Genomic DNA, 23,996 nt, shown 5'->3' with positions numbered 1-23,996 from the left:
TTTTTCTGTTCGTGCTAGCTGAAAAGATGTAAGAGAAACAGACTAATATCATCCAATCTCACAGGCCACAGGAATAAAAACATTTAAGCCTTCACCTAGCAAAAAAATATAAATCACGTTTTAAAAAAGCTTAAAGAAAATTCCAGAAGAAAATAATTAATGACACATCTTTTCCTAGTTCTGGTCTTGCTGTATTCTCACTGTCAGGTAATGCAGGTGTGTTTCCTAAAACAAAAGCACAGCCGAAGATTTTCAAATGTACCTAGGGATCACCGTGGCTCTACAGAAAACAGCTGCATGATGTCTCCATTCAAATATAAAACCGAAGGCACCAAAAGCTACTACTCTTCTAAGAAATTCTGGGTCATAAAATCCCCTGCTTTCAGATTCATTGTTAATATGGAGCCTAACAACCAAACTTTATACAGTTCAGAAAGTCTGTGAGCCTTTGCTGCCAACACAGACACGCTCACCCTTTCTACTTAGCCTCAATGGTAAGTTGTGCCGCAGGTCTGCTCTGGGTGGAGATGACAAACAGATGAGTTCCCACAGTTGTATGCACTTGGGTTCTTTGGGCAGTTTTAGATTAATTCAGAGGTCACTGAAAATCAAACCCTGACAGGACGGAATGTTTAAATTACAAGGAAAAAAGCACATAAACTTGACCCCCCACTCTTTGTGATGGCTCTGACAATCATGAAATATTTTTTTTTAAAAAAAAGGAAATTACTGAAGGTTTAATAGGAAAAAGTATCTTGTTCTGCAATATAATATATCCCTCTGTGAAACAGTGAGATTAAAAGAGATTAAAATCTACTGTATCTTTCAGTTTTCTTAATTTTCTTCTCTCCCTAAAAATTCATGGTCTCAGGACAAGCGTGGTGCACACTAAGCATTCCAATTGCTTTTGAAAGGAACGTTTTGCTAGTGGAAAATGGGCTGTCTCTTTGATTGCAAATGTCATTGATTGTGAGGAGAATGAAAGGATGACCTATGACATGACCTGCTAGCGCAATAAGGTCATTTTTTTTCTCCCCTCCTCACACAAAAGATAAGAGGCTGACTGCTTACAAAGTGTTCTGGCAAATGGACAAATTAGGACTGCCTGGACTCTCGCTCCGGTCAGGCAAGTTATTCTAAGTGAAGATAAGTGAAAGTTTGAAATGTTTTGAGGAGGAGGCAGACTGCAAGCTTTCATTCCTTCCCCAAATGGATGGGTTCTAAAGGAAGAGAGCTGCGCAAAATGGCTTGCTCAGGAGTTTCAGGTTTCACACTTGACGTTCCTGCAGCTGAGTGGTAGAGAGGAGGAGGACAGGATGGCCGATCGGGTGCAATGTCGGATGGCACCAACCCAGGACAGCTAGCCTCAGTTGACTCCCAGCTTGACCATTTGTTTTCTGTGCGGCACCACACAAGAACAGAGAGGTGGGAAAAACCTCCTCTGAGATGCTGAGGCACAAGGCAGATCCTGGGTAAAATACATACAGCTACATTACCATAGCATTTATTTGAATAACACCTGCCCATTTAAGACATCTCTGGCATCATGAAAATTCAGCTTTCTGGCTTTCAGATCCAAACTTGCATCGGCTGGCCAGGTCAGTGCATGGGCAAGTTTCTGTCCATGGGTGCCCACATGTATAAATATGCTCTTGATCCACTCTCAGACCAACATTTCAAGCTCTGCATGGGTCAGGGAAAATATTTTCATACCTTTGCGGTGTGTTATGAGATAAAACTATTTGTGAGTGAGAAGTGTTCAGAAAGGACTTTGCTGTTCATTTATACACCTAGCTAGAAAACTGAGATACTTTTTAGGAAAACTAGGGTCAGGTTTCAATTGAGCCCTCAGAGACTATGGTTTGGGTGAAAGTTCCCTGGTTCCAACAAATAGACAGCCTAAAGCTCAATCATTTCAGCACAGAATTGCTTTGAGATTTGGTGTTTGAGCCCTACCCCTCAGTGCAGAATTCCTGAGTATGAACTCATTCAAACGAAAGCCAAAACAAAGGTTTTCATGAAACCCAGGAAGCCTGAAACACCAACTTTCTTAGTAGTGCTACAAAGCAAGCTCCAGAAAACCACAGAAAAGCCCAAAGACCACAAAAAAATTAAACAGATGGAAAATGTCATTTTCTGGAATTGCTTATTTCTTCCTACAAATCTGGCAGGTTCTCTAATTTCTGTTTGATCTACTTCAGAAATATACAGTATCAGTGAAGTTTATCCAGTGCACACCTGGTGCCAGCTGCAAATCAAGGAACTATCCCACTGAAAGCAGTATCTTAATCACCTGCCACAGGGTGACAGGCCAGATATATGTTTTCAACACATTCATGAAAGCTATCAAATGTGGTGCTGTGTGATTCCACTTCACAAACATTTTTGGGTGGAAATGGAATATTCTTGGGAATTTCTGGAAAACTTGCAAAATGAGACATGTATCCCAGCATTGCCCTGATGAACCAGATTTGCACCATCTGACAGAATGTCGCTGTCAATTCATTTGGGCTCTAGTCCAGAGGAATCGTCAAGCAAGTATTCAACTTGAAGCGTGGCAGCAATCTTGTCCAAGGATTCATATGTTTTAAATGAAGAACGTTCTTCAGCATTTCACAGAGGCTGGAGATACATTAAGAGATAAGCAAGTGGTAAACCTGAAGCTCACTCTTGCTTGAAATACAAGCACAGACCTTTCCTTTTTAGTACTTTTCTCAGTAATCAAAATGAGCGTATAAATGAACTTCTTAGCCCTGTCAAAATCAAATATGTGATGTTGAATAAGTAACAAGAGTGATTCTGCCTGGCCCCCCTGCCCCCCACTGCACACAGTTCCTCTTCTTTTTTGGTCGAAACTGTGGGAAAATTCAGTCCTGTGTATCTGTCAAGACAAGTTTTCATCTGTGACCAGAACAATGAAGACAGAGAATCTGGAGATCATTTCCCTCAACACTATCTTGGACATGCTGATATTATCATGATACTGTAGAGCATCCATACCTCCTATGTCATGATTATATCACTAAAATATGTGGGCATATCTGCACAGTGATTCACCATTAGGTTAAAATGAGTAAAGTCAAACAGAAACTTTTATTGCCCCTTGTTTTAGAATATAACAGAAAATACTTGACATCTGGTCTCTTTTAATGGCATCTGGAGCTGTGTCTAAGCAGATACTGCAAATTCAGTTTCTTCAATTGCATTTGAATTTCAGTGTGAGTTATTTTAGCAGAGACACAAACTCTTATTTTAGAGCTAGTTAAACTTAAAAAGCAAGAAGAAAGACACTCTCTAAAGCTCCTTTGGTTAAAATCAGTGTCTGTATGTTGTATACCTTTTGATCTCTGAACAACAAAGAGCAACCTCAACTTAGAGGCAGGATGAGGAGGAGAAGTTGAGGAAATAAAACATTCATTGAAAGGAACGATCAGCTGCCAATCAGCCCCAGAGTGGGACACTTCCTGCTACCTTTTCGGATGGCTTTTTGACTTCTAACTTGCTTTCATTTTTTTCTTTAAGGGGGGAAATCTTACCAGCAGCTTCTGACATGTTTCAGATGATCAATTCTACTATTCTACAGCCTCCACTCAGCATTATCTTCTAACCTCCAGCAATCATTTGGAGAGCCTCCTACTGCTGGTGTGGTACTGCTCCTGACAGACACAGAGTTGCATGTGTTAGGGTTCACTGGCAACGAGACTGTACAGGTTCCATAGATCTCATACCTAGCACATGAACATGGGCTTGTAGTCTCAAATATTTGTGCTGTCTTCAATGTAGCTAGTTACATAAATTATGTGACTAAAAATCCACAGAATCTGACTCATGAGGAATATTCAGGGAATTTTGGTAGTTAATTCCCAGCTCTGCAGGGACTGAGTCATAGTTCAGCAATCAGCAATTAGTTTGGATACAGTATCAAATTCATAAAACTACTATGTTTTGGCCACTAGAAGGGACAGAGATCTGTGGAGTTACCACCAATCAGCTGCAGTGCAGCATCAATGCTCTCAAACTGATGGAGGTGGAGGCAGAAGGATTAGGATTAAAACTCACTGATTTTTAATCTACGCTATATCAGTATACAACTGGGACAGACTTAAGACAGATATGGCCAGTAACCAACAGTTACTGCAGCTCTGCTGCCAGGCAGTAACTTATTAAGTTGCTATAACTCAGCTGTCTGTCTGAACCCTAGCACATTCAGTTAATGAACGCTAGTTAATTTTTTTTTAACCATGCTGAGATTTCTATTAGAAGCATGTGATTTGGGTTTTTGAACATGGCTGCTGGGCTTTTGAAAAAGAGGAGGAAGTTATTTAACTTTTCCTCATGCATAAAGAAAAATCAGGGTTTAGAGTTTCTTCTTGTTATCCTGATTACTATCAAATGGCTCCCGTACTCACTTTCCAAAAGGCATTTCTCCTCAGCTCATTGCAGATACTGTTGCTATTTAGCAAGGAAAACAACCGGTTCCAGGAGCACCTTGACTCTGTGTTCTCGCTGCCCAAATATTGCTAACTTTCCAAGTGCAGAATAAAGGTTTTAGAACATTTAACACGTGGCGACAGAACTGAATATTTGCAAGTTTATTGGTGCATTGCAAGAACATCAACAGCAATAGGATAAGCTGTATCTCTACACACTGGGCCAAATTCTGCTGCCTGTTTTCAATGCAGTTACCCCAGTGAAATCAGCTGAGTGACTCCAGATTTATATTAATGTAATGGAAAGCAGAATCTGACTCACCATATGGAATCCATTTGGAAAGAAGTCTAGTTGTGAGTTTTATCTACAGCTTATTGAATTGTTCATTTTTCTTATTTCTATTTTTCTTGGTTTTGTTGCAGGTTGATAAGCAATCTGAATGCCTGCTGAGTACTCGAGCTATTATTAAACATCTGAAAGTAAAGGTACCTAGATAAAGAGATGGGCTATCCTATTTCCAAAACACCATCCAAGTTTCTTTATGTTGTTACCATACAGAACTCTGACCCAAATCATCACCAGCCTGAAGGGAAAGCGTGAGAGTATAAATAAATTATAAATGAGCATTTACCTACTGAAGAACCTATTCAGGACCTGCTGTATGTTTATACAATCACGGTTGTTGCAGAATGGGAGGAATTCTGCTCCTCAGGCTGAATACTCTGCAGCCCTCAAACAATGAGTCCAGTGGCTCCTGAGCACTGCAGCCCCTGCTCCCAGGGGGTTTCCGCACATCTGGATTTCTTCCACAGCTACAGCGTCGGGTTCACCACAGACCCCATGCCTATCACACAGGTTACAATAGACACAAAGGCTGATAAACCAGTGTGACTCCCATCTTACCGAGGATGCTTTCAAACACCCAGAGAGAAATCTTATGACGTTAAATGTCAGCTGGATTGCCCAATGAGGAATGTCTTTACTGTGGTTCTCTGTTTTGACAGCTTTGGAAACAGAGAACAAAACAAAGATCTATGAAATTCTGGACAAATCAATGGGCACAAGTTTTGTGCTGCCTATTCCAGTAGAAGGCCTGGGATGGAGCTCATGGCAGCATTTGAGCCCTAACAGTATGTTTTTCCAGAGAAAGAGAGAGTGTGCATGCCCAGAAAATAATTTTGAAAACATGCACTTAAGATACAATTAAACATTTCATTAATTCCTTCTTAAAAAACAGAGATGTAATATTTTAATTTGAAAGGTGGAATTGGTCCTAAAACATAATATTATTTTGAGGTGTAATCTTCAGATATGTGGGGGTTTTGTATGAAGTAAAGGAACAGATAAAGTCAGTAACACAAACAATTGGCCCATAACTAAATGTTCAATAATGTTATATTTGGAGGATGCTGTCTTAAGGTTTGATATGCCTAGCATGATTCAATGAAAGCAAAATAATCTTCCTTACACAGGTAAATGAGAAACATGATAAATAGCAACTACAATAATTGAACATTTTTTAGCAGTGCAATGTCCTACAAGGTTAAAAAGAGAAAAGGCAAGTGAACTCACCTCAGCACAACTTTAGATTTTCATGAAAATGCAAAACTTTACAGAAAATACTTGGAGATGGACAAAACCAGTCCTATGACAATATTTAAACATGGTAAATGAGGCACAATAGAAATAGGTCTGAATAATTGGCATCATACTTTACAGATAAAGAAGCAAAGGAAAATTATTTAATTAGTGTCAGCTTGTTAAAGGAAAAACCTAAATCTAATATACTCTTCTAAAGATAAAGGCAAGAAGCAACAAGTCTGGCTGATAAAAGTAGTAGTATCAAGGTAATATAGCAGATTTATGACCACCATTTTATGTTAATACCTGATGACATTTTGATTAAGAAATGAGCACTCTGCTAAATTTATGCAGCCTTATGAAACAGTCTGAAGCTGGATAGCTGAAGAGAAATGAGAAAAGGAAAATCGATTCTTGGTTCTACAGAGTTGAACTATGCTTGACCAGTCGTATCCCTGACTGCTTACTTGATGAGAAAGTTGAAGATGACGTAGAAAGTAAATACCTAGGAAACCACGTCACAGATACAGAGTCACCTGGACTGCTGTGTGAGAAAGGCATGGCTATAAATCTGAGTTCCAGTATGGCCAAGAGCAGGATACCTAGCTATGCAAAGTGAACGCTGCCAAGACAGCAGACTACATCTGGCAAGTTTTAGCTCTGGAAATACTTTGGGTCTGGAGGTGTCCTCAATGCTGTGCTACAGCTGAAAAAGTTAACTTATCTGAAGGTTAGCTGAGGAAACATGATACTAATAAACAGGACAAGGAAAGTCACCATACACTTACTTTTTGAACTGGTGTCCAGGTCTGTACTGAGGAACCATGAAAAATGCAGAAAAGACTTGGAAAAATGGAGAAAAGGGTTGAAATTTTTGCCTTACATTGAAACAATCAGGAATTCAACAGATTCCTGGGTCAAGGAGAATATAAAAGGGTGACTTGCTTGGCAACACAAATGTTGTAATTCTTCAGAGTTGCAGAAGATCAAATTATAATAAGCTTAACTTTCTGAGCACTGGAGCTAGACAAATTCTGTACAGTGACTGATTAGCCACTAGGACAGCTTAATAATGTTATAGTGAAATCCCATCATAGGCCATTTTAATTCAGGACTAGAATGTTTTCTAAATCAGATACTTTTTTGGAATGAGAAACAGCTTATGAAAGTCCTATGTCTCACTTATGCCAGAGGTCAGACTAAATGACCATACTCCCTCCGTCTGGTTTTGTATTCTCCAAGCAGATGTCTCAGAATAAGCTTCCAAAGGGAAGGAGCTGGCCTCCTAACATGTCTAGCTAGCATTTATTTGAAAAGTGTGTGGTTCTGATTGACAAAATGTATTCTTCTATGTTAGTCTGCAGCATACTTTTTTTTTTTTAAATCTTGCTACTAAATTTTAACAACCAGTCTTTATTAGTTTTGATTGTCTTTAGTAGGAATACTTCACTTGTTAGGAAGAAGCTGTCCTCTGAGCAGCTGGTAAATTAGACAAATTCCCTTATAAAAGAAGTTTAGGATGGAGGGGAAGGGACTTTGTGCAAGATTAGATTAACATAACTATTTACTTCCAAAAGGAAAGACCTAAAGGACAGTGCCATAACATGTGTATCAAGTCACTTGTCTCAGTTCCAAAACTAATTACTATTACAAATATTGACTCTGTGCATCCTGCCAGCAATCTAACAAGATGTCTCTTACTAAATTTTCTGTTGAATCAGTCTCAGCCTCAGATCTATATGAGACCTTTCTACTGATGTTTATGTAGACCTCAGGCCAGAGCGAGTGATTAGCTCTGGCTGCTTTGACTGCTTTAGCAACACAGGATATCTATAAGCTGGACCAAATGACTACATTTACTGAGTTTATTCTTTGTCTCATTGGTGAATTTGCTGTAGGTGAAGATGTACAGAGGCCATATTTTATATTTATTTTTCCAGCTCTCAGGGTTTTCAAATTTACCTTTTCTTAGCAGAAATGAAGGGGGAAAATAGTAAATAATGGAGTGATGTTTTACTTCTAGTAATTTTTTTCAGCAGTGCAAGTCCTTGCTGAAAAGTTTAGCAAACCTAAATGAAACTATGTTAGAAAATAATTTTGTCAGGGGATCAAACTGTTAGGTTAAAAATTGGGGAATTCTCTCAGGACACTTTTTAGCTTCTGTTCTCCATCTTCTGAATAACACTGGAAGAAAACAAAATTATATGACATAAATACACAGACTAAAAATAGACCCTAAGGAATACAAAATCTAGATCAGCTTTGGCAACACCTCAGAAAACAAACAAACAAACAAAAAAAAACCCAAAACCACCCCAGAAGCCCAAAACCAAATCAAACAAAAAAAAAGCAGAAAAATATCCACAAAAGTCAAAACACTTAATAAAGGGCATTTCTAAAATCACATGCTTGGGCTTTTCTTCTTGAAATTATTTTTTTTGTCCAATTAAGCTAACCTAAATCTTTTAAGCAGAGTAAAAAAAAGGAATTAAGTAGCACCTCAGACAGGGTTTCTCCATGTTAAAATTGTTGGATCTCTTAAAATATTCTCCATTCCTTTTTCCTCTCATTCTTTTTTTCCATAATGCAGCTATGGAATGGAAAAACCCATTATTCATAAGCAAGACTAGAATTCCTCCACTAAACCGGTGATATTATTCTTTCTAGAATAAGTTAAATACAGGTTTGAATTCCACACAATTGGATGGGGAAGGTTCATGCCTTCAGTTAAGCACACATTCCTAAAACTGCCAGTGATAATTGAAGTGAAATGTAGGGTGTACAACATGGTGAAAAAGCATCAGGTGCAATTCCTTTGAAAGACTGAGTTTGCCAGTTTAACTTTGAGTAAGCAATTTGTCTAGCCCTTGTGGATCTATTTGCCCTGGTATATATTATCTACCATTAAAAATGCTGAGGGCTAAAAAATGGCACATCAGTATGAAGCATATCTGAAACTGCTCCTGAAGCACTGCTTTTCCAGAGTCAACAAAGAGTGCATATTAGACTATGTAAAACTGACTACTTTCAAAGGCATGAATCCCCATGCTATACTAACTCAGAATTGTTTAGAAATGTCCGCTTTTTCTGGAAGTGAACTGTGTAACTTTACTTTAGACACAAATGCTTAATGTTGCTTAAGCTCAGCTTGTGGAAAGTAAATGCAAACTCCAAGTTTGGCTTCATTTATTTCATTGCTTACTTTTTTTTGTGGGAGGAGTCTTCTCTTTTCTTCCCATAGATAGTATAGGATCATCTTAATTAACCAATATTTTTAGTAAAAGAATGTTTAATCATCAGTTAAATAGAACAGCTACTGATCATTTTAGTGATAGGAATTCATTAACTGGGCTCATGTGGGCATGTATATTTTGGATTAACTTCATACTCTATGGAAAAATACTTTCACTTTTTGGGAAATCTGCTGTTAACCAAATTTTTAAAACCTCATTTAAACAAAAATAATAATGCCTGTGCAGGATGCTTATTTATTAGTTTTCTTGCCAGTACTGTCTTCCCAGTGGGAAAATAAGATGAGAATGGAATAAGAAATTTTGACCTAGATACCAAACCTGGTGATGAATGTGCTGGGTATTCATGCAACACTTGCTTGGGACATGAATTCAGTGAGGGTCTGCAGCACAGTCAGAGACATGGTTGGGAAGGTAGTGTGTGGTACCCCTTTGAGCCAGTTAAAAATTATCCTTTTCCAAGCAGTCATGTACATCTGTTGAGAGCAGAACATTATTCTGCATTGTGTCTGAGACCCAGGAATAAGACTGAATGGTATGCCAGCAAAAGGCTGTTCATTTTCTTTGTATTGGCAATATAGAATTTGAACTTGACTCATCTTTTCATCAAATTAGTAGTGGAGCAGGCAGTAGACAATTTATCATGTAGACCATGTTATATCTGACACTTAAAATTTGCAGTGTCCAAATTCAGCACTTTATTTTGGCAAGCAGTTATGCATTCAGCTTTTAGGTCTTTACTTCTTGGACAATTCAAAGTACAGTAATTCAGGAAGTAATATTTTAAATCATCCAGTACAAGGAATGAGGCCACTTTCTCATATGCTGTTGCAACCATCCAAAGCTATTCCTTTCATGGTCTAAAAGAGAGGGGAAGGGATAGAAAAATGTTCGGAGGGAATTGCCAGCGAACACCATACATTTTGTATTTCATTTTTCAGTCTTTTTTAGTGTTCGTCTGTCCCAAGGTCTGAAGCATTTCTTTTAATATGATGTTATTAATTTTGGAAACGACACCAGATCCAATCTTCTTGCCAAGCAGACAGGCCTGTTTTGATATCTTAGTAATGAATAGCACCTTCAGCCTTGACTATTACTAACTCTTGTAACACTAAGTTGGCATCATGATAATGTTCATAGGTCTTTTCTTTCCAGACCAAAAGTATGAAAGATTTTATCAAGGCATGAAGTACATTCCAGCAGTATGGACAATTTCTTTATTGCTGAAAGCGTAGCTTTAAAAATCTATAGATCCTACTTATGAACAAAAAATTCCTTATACAGCTGTATTGTGTTGTTTCCACATTTGTTTAAACACAGGAGTCTGGCTAAGGAATATACAAACGATTCATAAAAACATGCCTATGTTACACATGTGTGAACCACATGGAGAGTAACATGTGGATTTCAAACTCAGGGCATGGGTTTCCCTTTTTATAACTATCCGAAGTAAGAATATTCTAAGTAGGGACATTTTTTCAATAACATTTTTGAAACCTTAACCTCAGAGGGTATCAAAAATGTCTCTCAAGAGATATGGGGCCACACATATTGCAGGCAGCTGTTTGCAAAATTTAACACCCGCCTGAAAAAGCAAAGGGGATGAAGTCTCCACAGCTTATTCCTTTCAGTAAGCAAGAACCATACCTGGAAGATTGAGCAGAGGTATCCTCCATTTACCTCCATACCTATTAACTGCACATTAAATTCCTGATCAAAACATAAAAGTTAGCTTATTCTGTTGACATATTATATAAAGTCAACCAAGAGATAGAAGTAATAGTTCACATAGTCACTGGCAGCAATAAGGATCCCCATTTTCACAAATGAAAACATTGGGGTAGAGCCTCAGTTCAGTGAAATCAGTGCAGGACGTTCCACTATCTTTGGAAAGCATTGGGTCAACCTGTCTAGCAAGATTATTGCGCTGGAGACACGTTCGAAAAATACAAACTTTCAGACTAGTAGTAACTGCTTTAATCAAAAAAGGTGCTTATTATTGTCCGAAGACGTAACTGGCAGTTGCTGACTAATAATTTTACTATCATAGGCTATGATGTAACATTGTTCTGTTTATCAGTCACACAAGCGTGCAAAGACATTAGCTCCAACACAGCTATGCTTAAACGGTAGAGAGAGGTCAAATGAAGCTTTATCCTGATTCACATGCAGTCTCTCTTGAAGCTGTCCTCAAGCCACTTGGCCTTCAGCTTAACGCAAACTGTAAATCATCCCAATTTCTTAATTTGTGTGTGTGTGAACTGAATTACTCTGGGTAGTCTTGTATCTGTGTGTGTGTATTCCACAGTGCAATAACGACAGGAATCTCAATGTTAGCTGTGGCTCAGGTAGGAGTTCTGCATCCGCTCTTAGGACCTGACATGAAGGTCTTTCACAAGCAGGCATCCAATTAATACTAGAAGGCTGTTCCTTGTGCTGCAATATCTCCTCCAGTGTTTTGTTATAGAGCCTTACATATAAGAGCAAAGAATCATTATTTTAATGTCAACCGAGGCTATCTTATAAAATGCTTCTTGGTTTTGCACTATGCTTTTGCTGTTACGAAACTGCTCTACCACTGTGCAATAGCAAGAAAGCTCATTATGGAGTAGGTGCAAACTTAAATTCAGACAGCATTAATAGTAAATTTTTTTCAATTATTTGAAAGGCAGCAGAAGCAAGTCTTTACAGGATCAGATAGTGTGTTAATGAGCACAGCAAAGAGCCTACACTGAAAAAAAAAAAAAAGATGGGAAAGAAGGTGGCAAAGACAGAGAGAGAAAGAGCAAGAACAGGTTTTGATAGGCAGGGAGAGAAAAAAGCTCCATTTTTTTCACATGGTGTCCTTTCCAGTGATCTCAATATTTTTCTTGTAAATGAAGAAGTGAGGTAAGATTATTTTAAGGTATCAGCAAAGTAGGCTCCAGCTCCTATTTCACCTTCACACATCATTGATGAAAGGGCAAGGAAAGGGATGTGGATGGACATAAATGGGAGTCATCACATAAAAATGAGGACTAAAATAATGTCTAATATTTCCTTACAGGAAACCCACAGTCAGAATAGTGACAAATGGTAACTCTGGGGGTTTCCCCTATGGATCCTGTTTTGGGACTAGGAACTGTGATAACTATTGACAAAAAAACAAACTGCATTTATCTGGAGACCAATAGGTGCAGCTGTAGAAAACAACCATCCTAAGACAGGCCCTTAAATCACCTGGCACTCTGAGGCCAGGATAGCTGAAGTGGTGGCTGATCCCATGGGCCAGAGCTGCCCTGCCCTGTGTCAGCAGACAGGAGACTGTACTTGCTCCAGTGGAGACATCGAAAGTACAAGCCACATATGTAATTGTTATCATGGAAAGTATATATTCCCATTGGCTCCACTGTCAGATATTCTGAAGCCATTGAAAATGACACAAAAGATAAGCCATACACCTCTTTGTTCATTCCACTTGTTTAAATTGCTGTCTACTCTGTGGGGTCGTTATCAGAGCCATTCATACAAAAAGCATCAGTCTGCTTCTGATAAGTGTTGCTGATATCATTACTGCTGAAGGATTGCTAGGGGCATTTATTTCTGAACAATGAACAATGGGCCATCTACAACATGTAATCAGTGATTTATCCAGTTATCTATTAAGAGGCTTAGTTAAATTTTGGGGTCCTGCTGCCTCTTTGTATTTGAATCACAACTCCATCTGGTCATAAAAACACTACAGCTTGGAGTGGTGGAGCAGGACAGCTCAGGACTCAGCGGGGCTTAGCAAGCTGGGGTTTACCCTCTCAGGTTTGGCACCACTTGTAGTGGGGAGCCAAGCAGTGGGGGGAATCCTGGGATCATTATTCATTTTAACAGTACTAAATTTTTATAGTACAAAATGCTGAATCAGAACAATATCACTGTGTACTTGATAGCAGAAATACTTTTTTTGAAATTAATACTAGCAGAGCAAATAAAGGGAATTTCCTTGGCCTCAAAGGGGAGGGGAGAAGAGGAAGAAGATCAGATCCTGTGTTTGTCAAAGGAGAATTAAAGAGAAGGTATCTCTGCCAGTCTCTCAATGATAGACAATTATGATATTATCTCAAATACACCAAAGTCACAGGCACACAGTGAGATTCATCAAAGTCAGACTGTCTGCTATCCATTTGAACGTTTTTGAAAACTGTAGCTACAATGTCATCAGAGAAAAACATTTTTTGCCTGTTCTTTACCAGCTGGTATAATTTTGAAGAGAATAAAATTGTACTGGAAATTCCCACTGAGCCAATCTGATCATTAAGATGATATTCCACTTGGTTTCCTAGAGTTGCATTAGAAACATCTGGCAGAAAAGGTTACTTCTCGATCTGTATTTTAAAAAAAAATTCCTCTCTACCCTGCTCATTAATCTTCAGAGACATTAGCGCTAGCAATAGTTCATTTAATGTATTTCAAAAATAAAAGTTGAAGAATGATTGGTGGGAGATTATTTTGTTGATAATTGCACAGTGTTAATAATAGCTCTGTAGCTAAAGCTGTTGTAATAAACCTGGGTTTTAGCTCTTCTTAATTATCCAGGGTAACACAGTTCACTAAGAATGTCACTTGGCACAACTCTTTGCAAAGCAGAATTTTCCTGAAAGGTTTGTTTATAAAAAAGGTAGGGAAAAAAAGGGGGGCTGAAAGTGAAAGACCCAGTGCTGGCAAGCACAATTGCCCATTGACACTCAGGCCCTAATCTTACACTGAACAGCTGAGGTATTGCTAGATGAAGCTGTCCAGTTTAGAGCCACAAGACTCTGCCTGGCTCAGTGGTAAGACAAAACGCTTTCCCACAGCACGAGGCTCTGAGCTGGGGAGCCATGAGGGACAAGTTCAACTTGGAACTACAGCGTTTTGCAGAGGTCTTGAGGTTGCCCAAGATGATCTCCTTGTAGCCAGACCAAACTTTAACACCAGACAATATGAAAATACCCAATCCATCCTGAATGCACTGTGAGTACTTTTTCTGAGTTCACCGAGTTTTGAATCTAGTCCATTAAATATGATGAAAATGAACCTGCTACTACTGGTGATAATCAGGTTTCAAAAACCTCCACAGTTTTACTTCTCTGTTTTTTGGCACTGCTATGCTTACTAGCTAAGAACAAGTGTAACAGCAGATAAAACCTTTAAATTTTGCCTTTGTTATCAAGAGACCATCTAGTAATGCCTGCACTCAAAGATGTTTAATTAAAACTAAATGTGTCATTGTTTAACAGAGCCCTCCAATCTTATTATCCACAGAGCTGCATGGGACATAAGACTTATTTAAATGCATTCTCCCTCTGAAAGGTGTTACCTTTTTTTTTCTGATGTTTAATTTTTCTTTGACTGCAGTTGCATGACACAATAGAGGTTCATACATGTCATCACTTTATCTGAATAGTAAAAAATCTTTAGGAACAAAAGAAAATCAGGACTGCTGTAAGAACATTTCTGAATTTCACCCTTGATTTTTACATGGGATATTTTCAAATTTAAACAACTTCAACCACTCCACCCAGGTGAATTTGAATGTGAAATTTTACTGTTGTAAAATTTAAAAAAATTTAATGAGTTTATTGAGTTGTTGTGGTTTAACTCGACAGGCAGCTAAGCATTGCACAGCCATTAGCTCACTCCCCTGCAGTGGGATGGGGGAGAGAATAAAAAAAGAAAGGTAAAACTCATGGGCTGAGATAAAGACAATTTAATAGGACAGAAAAGGAAGGGAAAATAAAAATAATGATAAAAGAATATACAAAACAAGTGGTGCACAATGCAATTGCTCACCACCTGCTGACTGATGCCCAGCCAGTTCCTGAGCAGTGGACCCCTGGTCAGCTTTTATTCTAGTTTATATACTGAGCATGATGTCATATGGTGTGGGATATCGCTTTGGTCAGCAGACTCAGCTGTCCTGGTTGTGCCCTCTCCCAACTCCTTGTGCATGCCCAGCCTGCTCGCTGGCGGGAATTGTGAGAGGCAGAAAAGGCCTTGACTCTGTAAGAACTGCTCAGTAGTAACAAAAACATCAGTGTGTTACCAACATTGTTCATATCCTAAAGCCAAAACACAGCAATATACCACCTACTAGAAAGAGAATCAATTCTGTCCCAGCCAAAATGCGGACATTACTATTTAATTAATGTTTATAAACTTTAAACGGGTCCTAGTGACAGGCAAATGAATTGAAATTAAAGAGTTTCTACCCAGAATCAAAGATGTGCATCTGATTTTTGCTTTTTTAAACTCTAAGCAGTTTGAAATAATATGGAGTTAGCAATGAAACTACAGCTATTTCTAATTATTACTGTGTCTGACAGGATGCATATGTTTATGGAATAATCTATGCATAAAATGAAAAAGCTCTTTTTATTGTTTTTGAAACAGTGTTTACATCAAAGTAGAACATATGTGTGATAAAAGAACAAAGCAGAAATCCCTAGTCGCTAGTCCTATTTGAGAACTATATATAGGATATTTACAACATTTTTTGGTGTGGTAGAACTCTGTGTGTCAGGATGATTAATTCACAGACATGAAAAGTTAAAGGACCGTGAAGGGCTGTGGAAGATACAACATCTCCTAAACTATCCAGATAGGTAGAAAGGAACACTAGGATTTGTCAGGGGCTTGCTGCAAAGTTTTATTATTACTCAAAAATCACCTGGTCCCAAAGCATCAAGTGGAAGCAATTTTACAAATCAAGGAGATAAACTATGTGAAGAAATTATTAGTAACTCATAGTTTACTCAAAGGACTCATTACAGGATGTGGAGCTTTCATCCCAGCCCAATTAACAGTGACCAAGACTAAGACTCATCAGGAATAAACTGGGCAGATGTTCCCATCACAAATTCACCACTACAGCTGACACCAATTGACTTTCTTATTGGTCATGTCAACAAAGAGCCAATGATTGTATGACTATGAAATATTGTCCTTCCAGAAAGGCTTTAGGATGGCTGAAGAATGATGTCTAGACTGTGTCTAAACTGGGAACAGACATTGTTTAGGCTCCTGTTTGAAGAACTCTAATTGGCCTGATTCTTTTATTGGACACAGATATTGTAAATCAGGATTGCTGATTTACAGCAGCTTCAATGATATCAATGGAAACCGTTCAACAAAAAATTTGTGGATGGAAGGACTGGTTTGGGTCACCAGGTAGAGGGGGCTCTTCACTGTTTGTTGCACCCAATAAGCTGCACACAGCAACACCTGAGGAAGGAGAGGCTTCCCTGCTCTGCACCCCTCCTATTAAGAGATCAGCTGATAAAGCTGTTGAGCAATGGAAGAAGAGTCTGACCAAAACACTTTGTTGGCAAATGGGAAATGCTTTGCTAATGAGATTCCCAGTTCCTCGATGGGGTAAGACACTCAATTATGAGTATGCTTCCTCTTGCTCTCTGACGATTGATTTTTAGCCATTCAGATATAAAAAGGCATATTTTGAGTTATCCTAATTTTCCTTCACTCTTTCTTTCATGTTTTCCGTACCTTCCATTAGTTCTATAATTAGAATAATATTTAGTTAGCTAAAATGACATGGTTTAAGTGTGACTACTGTGTCTGGAGATAATGTGAGCAAATGTCGGCATAAAATTTATAGGTACAGAAACATAAATAATTCTTTAATGAGTCCCTTCAATCTTAACGTAATCAGTGGGAAGCTAAATCAGTTAGTCTCCCCCAACCATGGAAATATAAACTCACAGCAGGATTGGCTGGTCGTTGAAAAAATTCATTTTGGATAAGAGCCATTTTTAACCAAAGAGCTGTTTACTTAGCCAGGGAAGTTTGGCTGTAGAGAGTAGACATCAGAATTGTTTATTATTGGAACCCAGAAGCACATTAATTATGTGATTTGAGTGACTGGGTAGCATCAGCCCTGCGGGTTTTGCACGTCAAATACCCCCATCTTGCATGGCGTAAACTGACCCCTGAAGTGCTCGTCTGTGCACTAGAGGTTAAAGGAGGACTCTCCTCCATCCCCACCCAGGGTCTGCCAGGGTGGCTGCACTGCAAATTTATGTTTTGAGGAGATCAGAGAGCTTTGATATACTGCACGGGGCAGCAGCGTAGCTTCAATTTCACTTACATGTTGTGATTTCCTATGAAAGATCATCTGTCATTGGGAGTTCTTGTAACACATTTGCAAATAAGGTCAAACAATTTGTTCAGAGGTGAACACGGTAAGTATAAACACATTGTAAATATTTGAGTATGAGTTTAATGGTGTTTGAGAGGCTCGCACAAAAAAACTCACAAATAAAATCTCTATATTTAAAAACAAATTAGAAACTTGCACATTATTTTAGCCTTTGGTGGGCATTCATCATCATTACGGACACTTCTGTTTATTTTGGTTTGCACTGGGGAAAAGGGAACATTTAGAAAGGCCCAGCAAGGTTGGGTGGCGCGGTACGGTACGGTGGTGCTGGCTGGGCACTGCTGGCTGAGCCCCGGGGCTCCAGCCAGCCCCTGCAACTAGCTGCTGCCACCACAGGCCCGCGCCTGCTGCCACATGGGGGACAGGCTCTGCCCTTCCACACAAAAACCCATTAGGCTCGCCCAAAAAATATTTCTGGAGTGTGATTATGGGAGCACCAGCTCTGCTTTAGTGATACTCTTGGATGGGAACAGCCCAGCAATGGGCAGCGAAGGGGTGGGTGGGCTGTGTGAGCAGTGCGGGCCTCATGGCGCTCCTCGGCTCTCTGGGCAGGGAACAAATGGTGTTTCCGTATGAAAAACAGCAAGTGATCGTCTGTGCTGCATTCATGGAGAAGCTTCACACTTCGGGGAAGATAAAGTGAAGCTGCCCCCCCACTGCAATCTACCTTAGTATCTTATTCTTAGGACTGAAGAAACCCCTGATTTACCTCAGATGGACTGATCAAAGCACTTCTGGGAATTTCCTGTAAGTCCTGCTCTGATGTGCCATCCCCAGTCCTGGCATAACCTCTGTAGCAAAGGCTCCTTATAGAAACACTTATCACCATACCCAAGGAAATTTCTTTCACAAGGGCTTTTGGATCCCCTTCATACCACTACTTTTGGAGAGAAGAATGAAGGAGAAGATGTTTCAAAAATATTTCCCCCAAAATTTACAGCCCAAGTCGTGTCCAAGCAAAGCTAGATTTGAAGAGTATTAAACCTATAGATTTTTGATTCCAAAAAGGTTAAAAAAATGGCCTTGAAGTAAGTCTGAGTCACGATTTTCAGGTCTGCAATATCCATTTTCTGGCTGTTTGTACAGGGCCCAACCCTGCAAATGCTTCTGCACCTGAAGTAAGGAAAACCATACCTGAATGTATGCATTTGCAATCTTATGTCCTTGAAACAGAGAACTGTGTGTATGTGGAACAGTATCTAAAGCATCTGGCACATTTAGGGGCACTATAATAAATCATAGTATTAATTGTGTGTAAATATGCAAATTGCATTATATAAAAAATGTAAAAAACAGTGGATTAAAATATAAATATATAGGTGGGACTCCTAGCATTGAAAGTGACCTCTCTGTCCAGTGAAATACTATAAATGGTAAGGAATTCCAGTTCATTAATCTTACTTTTGATCTTCTTGAGTGAAATTCACCCCAGGGTTTCATTTGGTCTCTCCTGAAGCCATACTATAAATCACATGATGTATAGCACACAAAGATAATTATTTTGCTAAGGTTTTGGCTAAGTATTCCACTGCTATTTTGCCATTTTTAAAGGTTTTTTTTTTCTTCTGTGACATTATAAATTGCAATGTTTAAATATGTTTCATACCTGTTACAGGGTATGGCTAAAAAACCAATGGATTCTAGATGCCAAAAAAGCAGGGAGCTCTTTGGGACCTCTGCACTAGCGAGCCTGTGTGTGGATAGCCCGTTTCCTTCATGGCTGCAGCTGGAGGAGCAAGCGCTGCACAGCCTTTCACAGCTCCTTGGGGAAGGGCAAGCTACTGCGAAGGGACCGACCTTCCTGTCAGCCTGTGAGACACCATAAACCAAACTGGTGGAGGACTGGACTTAAACTGTTTCTTCTCAGCCAAGATCACACCCTTCTGGAGATTGCTTTGTCCCAGCAGAGAAGTGTGAGCTGCTGCAGTAATTCTGCCATGAATGAGAGCCTTTCTTTTGACTCATATACTTTTGTTTCCAGTCTATGGTGTCTTGGCTTACTACTGTGCTGGGGATTATCCCTGCAAAAAGCCAGAGCCTGGAAAATGAGCCATTTTCAGCAGCTATGAAACTTGGTTTTTAAAAAGTCTTTCCCTCTTTATATATATATATGTAAAAATAGATACTTAAAAAATTAGTTTCACTACACTGAAACTAAGTAAATGTTTGTAATAATAAAAATAATATAATAACATATTTTAATACTATAATGTAATAGGAAAATGTAGTACCAATAATATTATTATTAATATTATCATTAAAAGTAGTAGCATAATACTCTTGTAGTTAAAGCTTCATTTTGCTGGGTGCTGGTCAAACATAATGAATTAGCCTGTCTTTTTTCCAAGCAGCACAAGCTCCAACCTTACAGGAAACTCCATGCAGCCAAATCCCAAATGAGCACAGAGGGGTCCTCAGCAGCATGGGGAAATGACCCACCAACGGCTGTGGCAGAACTGGAATCCAGGTAAGGTCTATAGGAGAACTGATGAGGAGACATTTATATCAACAGTCTGGATTCAGTTCTTTCTTCTACCCTCAGAATCCTACTGAAACCACTACAGGTAGTAGCAGAGTCATACAGGTATAATTTATGGCAGAATTTGGCACAATATGTTTCTCCATTCCACTGGGCTGGTGTCCCTCAAAAGTCTGATCAACTAATTCTTAAATGCTAGTTATATTGTCCCGTGTTAATGTGAGTGAGATAATATGTTATTATTACTTCATAATATCTAACAAAAAGTTAATGAAAAATCCTTGGCACTGTGGAAGCTGTGAAACTATATACACTTAAAAGAAAATACTATAGCACAGAGCAGCCCTGAGCTCTTTAATGTTTTTTAAAAATTCCTCCAGTCCTGGAGGGTCTCTGGAATTTCCTTCATACTGGAGCACTCCAAAACATTACATGTCACGCACCAGAGACTAGGCTGGAATCATGTCCTTTGCTCTTCCTCTCAGTGCCTTACTTTTGAGTCTCCCATGGTTCTACTTTTTTCTTCAGGGCCCCTAAAAGAGGATTGACAATGGCACAAACAGATATACCTCTGACTATATCAAATATTATGTTTCAGCCTTTCTTCATCACAACCAGACACTTCAGGTTCTATGTTAAACCTCAAAACGTTGTGCCCTGGCTTACAGTTATTAGCCTTCCCTCCTCCCCAGTTGCCTTTAGTAGAATCTTGAAGTGCATGTCAGACTTAGGGTTCTGTTAATACTCGTTTAATATTGGCTACAGAAATGCTTAAAAAGCCCGATTCTGCAAGAGTATGAAGTTTATACAGATGTACCATACTGAGTGGGGCATCAGGGCTGAAGTGTGCCAGCAAAGAGAGCAGAGTTCACATCCATGAAGAATTTGTCTTGCTTCCTTTCTCAGATTTGTTTCAAGGATATGTATATCTGGAAGGGTGGCCCCAAAGGGATGAGTCAGTAGGATATGCAATTTTAAAAAGGGAAAAAAGGGAAATCTTTATAGAAAGGCCAAAATGGACATACAAAGGAAAGATGAGCAGAGAAAGAGCACAGGGCAGGGAGAATGAGGCTGCAGTAAAACCATGAGGAAAATCTGAGGTTGGAAAGAGTAAGGAAGCAGAAAGATCGGCCATGCTGTAGTAGGCAGAGGACGGTTGGACTAAACTTCTGGAGATATTACTGACCCAACTGTTTCCCCTGAAATGAGAGCCAGCTTAAACAGTCTGGCCTGAAAAACTGCAGCAGGTCAGCAGCTGAGTCACAAACTAGTCTTTCTTGCTTCAGGATAGCAATTCACGACACAAAGGTGGCGTGATTGCTATATCTTCATCCATCCAAGTCCAATCTGATGTTGTAAGTCTACCCGAAATCTAGTTTAACAGCTGCACAGAGGGAGGATAAAAAAGATTCTGCCTTTTTCAGGATGAAAATGAACTTAGCAGAATTAGCTATCTCATGCAAAAAGAAAAGCTGCTTACCAGAGTCACATTACTTAAAGCTTTTGATTGACCTGAGAGACTTCCTAAACTTTCTTTCCTCTGCCTCCTACTTCCCACACTGTAAGAATCTATTTAATTTTTAGATGTATTATGACAATAAATTTTAAACTCCTGGATCTCTCAGCTCACTCTTCCTAGTTGGCGCCTCATTTGAGTAATGGGTCATGAAGTTGACATTCCTCCAGTGATGTATTGCTTGCTAAAGTGGCACTGACCAGGAAAGGCAGGTCAAATAGTCTTTTAATTTAATCTTTTACAGCTAGAGATGAGAACACTATTAAAAAAAAAAGCTAAAGAGAATATCCATGTGATACTCTCACTGGGGAGAGTATCCATGGGGGAGAGAGAGAGACAACATCAGGAGCCATGGAGAGCTATATCTCAGGAAACATGGCTTATTTTGGGGACGAGCCAAAGACAAAATAACAAGTGAGAGGGAAATGACGGAGAGGTTCTGGGGAGTTTTTCACTAGCTGATTACCTTCTGTTTAAAGGTTTGGCTCCAAGCTCTTTTTAGGTGGCTTCGTCCAGAATACCCTTCACAGCAGAGGAAAACCCTTAAATCTGGGAAGTTAAAGCTGAGTACATTAAACTTGGTTTTCTGCCTGTGATTTTGATTAATAGTGTTTCTTAAAATATGTGTTGTTTCTGTTGGGCCATTAATCCTGATGGCGACTCCCGAAGTTTCTTAAATTGTTGCAATTTATTGCACTGTTTCTTGAAGTTTAGTGTGTCCTCTTAACTTCAGGAGGAACTGGAGTCCACACACACACACAAAAAGAATTAAAAAAAAAAGAAAAGGAAAAAAAGAGAAAAAATAGTGGATTGCTTAGCAAGCTGCTGCCACTTTGCCTAGGATTATGAGGTTATGTTAACCATTTAAACAGCCAAATTCAGGATGACTTTTTTTTTTATCAGCTTCCACTCCACCTGATGGAGTAAAGTTTGTCTGATGCGATTCTATTTGTTATACAATTTGAGTAGCCCCAAAACCAAAGAAGAGAAAGTGTTCCTTTTCAAAGTTCTGAATCCCTTCTCCCATCATTATTTTGCCATTTTATTATTCCCCAGGATGCATACAAGGTATATCCTTGGTTTTTAGCTCCTTCTAGCTTTCCAGTCTCTTTCTTTCTCTTTCACTGAAACACAAAGTTTTGTAAGACCATCATCAGGAAACCCATACACCAATGCTCTTGAATGAGCAGAGACACGTGTGCTCGTGTTTGCTAAGGACACTGCTATAGTTTCAGCAACCTGCTTCCAGAAAGAAGATTAATAGTTCTGACAACTGTCATAGATGAAGATCATTATTTCTGCTCAATCCATAATAGTATTTTTATTGTTGTTTCAGTCCCACATATTGTTTATGCTGATTCATCTCTTCATGCAGAAAACTAAATGTCTGTATTTCATCTTTGCTGAAGTCACCCCATAGCATTATAAAATTTAAGAAGAAATTTCGACACTGCTATTCATTCATCACTGACACTGGAAAACTATGCTTCAAGAAAGAAAAATGTTTCTATTTGACTTCTTGTTTCTTGACCCTCTGAGGTTATTTGCTTCATTTTCAACTTTTATCCAAGTCCTGGAAGGGTAGCAAGTCACTAGATTTAATGGAAGCTTATATTCTCATGAACTTCCCTTATTCCAGCAGCAAGGGCACAGAAAAAAAACAAATATCAAAACACTTTGTGATAAAACTGAAAAATGTGGCAGCACTTTTGTCTCCTGCTGATTAGCTCTTTACTCCGTGAATAATCTGATATAAACCAATAGAGTAAGTCACCAGTATATAGTACTGTGAGTAAAACTGGCAGAAATACATCCTGTTTGAAACAAAACATGCTGAAGAAAGCTCCTAACTTGATAGTCTTGGTTATAGGATATACATTGTATAAAATGTATGCACATCTATGCACACAGCTAGATCTATATACACACATATACCTACACTGTTAAAAATAGTGCACCAGGTTCCAAGCTAAACAGAACTACTTGGGTTATGGTTCCAGTATGACCACACCTTGTTAAATAAAACACCAAGTGATTATTTCTGTTAATCTTCAATCAAGTGAACTGCATCTATATGAAAAGAAAAGAATTTGTTTATAGTTTGCCTGTTAAATGCCAAGCTGCCACAGAAAGAGCACAGCTGTGTGATCACAAGACGATGCACAACACAAATTGACACACATACACCAGGTTGGCTAAAGGAAGCATTGCTTGCATCTTATAATTACAAAACCCTAGGGTTTGGAGCATTTAGATTTCTTGGTGGTATAGATGCCTTGATGTGTAATAAATACCTGTGGCAGCCTCTGCTTTAGACAGGACAGTTGAAAAACCTCTCTCTCTCTTCTACTTGGTCACTGATTTGGACACTACTTGTAAGAACTTAATTGCCTTTTAAACTTCAGCTGCCTCTGTCAAATTTACTTGGAATCAGCTAGTGTTGTAAAAAAGATTATTGTGGGGACACACAGTGTGACTGCAAAAGAAGAAAAAGAAAAAGACGTGTATTCTGCTAACAGAAGTAGTTCTGGCTTATTTCTGTATTCTGTCACA

The sequence above is a fragment of the Phalacrocorax aristotelis genome, chromosome 3 (assembly GCF_949628215.1).
Source record: "Phalacrocorax aristotelis chromosome 3, bGulAri2.1, whole genome shotgun sequence".
In the NCBI taxonomy this organism is placed as follows: domain Eukaryota; kingdom Metazoa; phylum Chordata; class Aves; order Suliformes; family Phalacrocoracidae; genus Phalacrocorax; species Phalacrocorax aristotelis.
This window is presented reverse-complemented; position numbering follows the sequence as displayed.